This window comes from Rutidosis leptorrhynchoides, chromosome 5 (genome assembly GCF_046630445.1).
Source record: "Rutidosis leptorrhynchoides isolate AG116_Rl617_1_P2 chromosome 5, CSIRO_AGI_Rlap_v1, whole genome shotgun sequence".
Classification (NCBI taxonomy): Eukaryota; Viridiplantae; Streptophyta; class Magnoliopsida; order Asterales; family Asteraceae; genus Rutidosis; species Rutidosis leptorrhynchoides.
The window spans coordinates 199,189,472-199,193,346 of NC_092337.1; the positions used below are offsets into that span (position 1 = coordinate 199,189,472).

The 3,875-nt window shown below is 42.2% G+C and overlaps 1 non-coding gene across 1 annotated transcript; it reads left to right on the top strand.

Annotated features, from left to right (window-relative positions):
- The first annotated feature begins 3,463 nt into the window (after positions 1-3,463).
- On the top strand, positions 3,464-3,569 carry LOC139851113 (small nucleolar RNA R71). The gene has a single exon (XR_011760473.1). It is a non-coding gene; the product is annotated as a small nucleolar RNA R71 (small nucleolar RNA).
- The last annotated feature ends 306 nt before the right edge of the window (positions 3,570-3,875 follow it).

Sequence of the window (3,875 nt, forward strand, 5' to 3'; positions counted from 1 at the left end):
GGGATCCCACACTTAGTGATAAGCTTAGGATGTGGCATAAAAATTTGAGCTAGTAGCGGAAAGAAATGGTAACCCCAGCAGACGTTGTTGCTTGTGAAGAGCTGGCTGGCCTGGAACTTTCGTCCTTCATTCATCGGCTCACTTGTCATCCTTTATTCTTCTACTCTACTTTATTACACGGGTTGCGTCCCGAGAAGCGCTTTTGTTTAAGGTTGTTGGCTCGACCTTAGTGATGCTTAAAAAGTCTTCATTCCCCTCTGGTAGTTGTGATCTTGGTCTTCTCGAAGGAATGTGAGTCTTGGTGGATAAATCGTGAGAAAGTGTCGGATGAAAAGTGGTAACAGGTCCGGTACTTCTCTTGAAGATCTTCTGAAAGAAAGATAATGTGCGGTTTCGGCTCGTGACAAATCTTGAAGTCCGATAAGAATATGATCCACTACTCTGCTGATTGACCTATGAACGTTGACCATTGATGCAGTGCTGGTGGTGATCATCTCTCTATTAGGATGCTCACTTTGGAGATCTTCAAATAGTGTCAGAAATTGTATCTTTAATATTTTAAAATCTTCTAATCGGTGGTTTCCATAGTAGGAGTCCGTGGCTTTGCACAGAGTAGTCAAAAGGTAAAGCTGAAAAGAACTGAAGAGCATCCCTGACCCAAGCATCAATGTCACCGTCTTTGAGTATATCTCCTTACATCCGGCTTTGAATGTGAAAATAGGATCCGTGGATTCTTGGTAGATACGTGATATTTTCTTTGTAAAGTAGGTGGCAATGTTGACTTGGTCTGGTTTAAGATGAGAGAACGGATTGTTGCGTCTTACTTCCTCTGTGACTGCGTCTTGCAACTCTTTGATAATTAGATCGGCGTGGTGATCAATTGTTACGTAAATTACTAGCCTCTATGGTGTGCTTTCAAATTTATCCCTCTCTAAGAGAGCGAAAAAGCTTTGAATATCCTCGATCATTTGCAAGTCAGAGTGATAAGTCGGGCATCCGGTGGAAAGATCCATATGCTTTCGGATGAGAGTCAGTAGTGCTCGTTGGTTTGCTGAGAACGGAAGTGCAGATCCGGCTAAGGCGTTGTAAACCTTAGACTAAATGATCTTCTGATCTCGACAAAATCTTGTCTCTAGAATAGTGCGAACTACCGAGTTGTGCTCTCGCTGTCTTTCTTCGCGGTAGATATGATCGTGAAGGGTATTGACCAAGTCTTAAATGCGTTATTCTAGGATTACAGCATTATTGTCTTCTCTCTGAAGATAACGATCGTATTCGTTCTTGATAATCGTGAATCTTTCGGTTAAGAGTAGGGTGTAATCAATTGTTGACTTATGGATGGCTCCGAGAATCTCTTCAAATTCATCGGTGTCATTGATGAAGGTTATCATGTCGGCGTAAGTGGATATGATCGGAATCTGATCTGAAGAAGAGTCCGGCTCCTCTTGATCTGATTCGGATGGAGAATATGAGTTATCCAGAATGTCTTCATGTGGCTCTTCCTCGTTATCATCGGTAGAATAATCATCTGAAGATTCGTCCGATGAACGGGTTTCTTCAGTATTCTGGTTCTTCACCTTGACACTTTCGGGATCAATTTCTATGTCTTTAACTGTCAACCTTATCAGTCTTCTTCTTGAAGCGAATGATTAAATGGTGATCCTTAGTCTCAAGCCTCATTAATTCTTCGTGACGCTCCATGCTTGGTATTATCACAGTTTCTTTTACGTCTTCTATTTCCTCTTCCTTCTCGGGTTCTTCCTCTTCCTCTATTTCTTCGCTGGGATCCTCTTCTTCCATTTCTAGGTCGTCAACAGACTGTGACTCTACACCCATCTCAATGTCTTCGGCTGGTGGTGGAGACTCATCATCAGAAGTGATCCGTCTGGTGGAAATAGTAAACATCTCTGTTTGTCCAGAAAGATCTGTAGGTTGGTCAATTTTGAAGGTAAAGCTCTCCCTATGTGATCGTAAGATCAAGGTTTGATTATACACATCAATGACTGTCTTAGCCGTATTCATGAAGGGTCTTCCTAACACTATTGGTGTGTGTAGGTCTTCCTGAATATCCATCACTACGAAATCCATAGGATACAAGAATTTGTCGACTTTCACCAAGACATTTGCAACTATGCCCTTAGGATATCGAATTATGTGATCGGCAAGTTTGATTGTCATTTTGGTTGGTGACAAGTCTCCTAACTCTAATCTCTTGTAGAGAGAGTAGGGGATTAGGTTGATACTTGCTCCTAAATCTGCTAGCGCATGAATGGTTCCAGATTGGTAGATTGAACACGGGAAAATGAAGCGGCCCGTATCTCCTAGCTTCTGTGGTAGAGAGTTTCTGAGTACTGCTGAGCAGTCTTCATTCAGTGCAATTTTGTTAGAATCTGGTATCTTTTCCTTTGTAGAAAGAAGCCTTCGAATATATCCCTTTTGATTAGGCACTTTGGACACGGTGTCCAGGAATCTTCCATCAAGTTTGAAGGAATCAAGCTTAGACGGTTCATCCTGTAACCTTCCAGGATAGGGTACACAAACCGAGCTTGCGGTGGACAACTGCTGAGTATATATTGATTGGTTCGTGATTCTAGCTGACCATCTCCATGGTTCTTCTCCTGGGATTACTGAGTCCATTTGCTTAGCTTCCTCTATGTGGAGATTTTGGATAGTATTAGTAGGTAACCTTCCCTGGGGTCGGGTTTCAAGGCGTTGTGATAATTGTACGAGCTGCGTTTCTAGACTTTTGAGAAGATCCAGTTGATTTCTCATTAGTATCTCTGTCTGGTCTTGTCTAGATGCAGTTCTCTGATTTAACTGTTGTTGTCCTTGAATGAACTATGTCAACTGGTCATCAGTTCCGAGAGTGGGGTTGGTTACTTTTGTAATTTGGGTGGTTGGGGAATTTTCCTCAGCTGGTGGACCAGTGAGTGGAAGTGGTTGATCGTAGGTCAATTGAGATTGTTGGAGTGGATAAGGTGGGTAATGATAGCGAAAAGGTTGGTTGTTTCTTTGGAATTGGTTAATCCTAGGTTGTTGATTGAATCCGGGATTCGATTGACGAGCTGGGTATTGAACGTAACAGACTGAACCGTCAGGGTTTTCGTACTCAACTTGTTATTCTTCAGTGGGTTGCGGGTTGGTACAATTAACACAGGCCTGGACCTGGTTAACTTGTTGCGGCTGCATCTTCAATTCTCCGAGTTGTTTGGCAAGAGACTCCATCTTATCTGTGAGGGATTTGATTGCCTCTGTTTGATTATTAAATGCGGAGAGTAGTGCAGATGATGAAGTTGTTTCACCACTATTCCAGTCATGATGATGCATTGTCATGTTCTCGAGCAACTCCCATGCTTCGTCTGCGGTTTGGTTCATCAGATTTCCTTGAGCGGCGGCATCGATCTTCATCCTATGATTTACCGTAAGACCATTGTAGAAGGTGCAGATTTGGGCTGACCGTTCTAACTGGTGATTAGGGCATTTCTTCAGCAGGGTTTTGAATCGCTCCCATGCAGTGTAAAGAGATTCATCATAACTTTGTTTAAAGTTAATGATGTCATTCTTAAGCTTGGTTTGTTTAGAAGGAGAGAAATATTTGGTTAGGAATTTAGTAGCCATCTCTGTCCAAGACGTGATGGAATCTTTTTCCAGTCCTTCGAACCATGTCCGTGCATGATGAGTGAGAAAATAGGGGAACAAGTATAGCCGGACTATATCTTGTCCTATCCCTGGCTGCTTGTAGGAATTCAAAAGAGATGTGAATTTATCGAGGTGAGAATTAGGATTGTCATTCGGTAATCCATGAAATTGACAGCCATTTTGGATGAGTTGTATGATGTGATATTTTAACTCAAACGAGTGTCCTTGAATCTCTG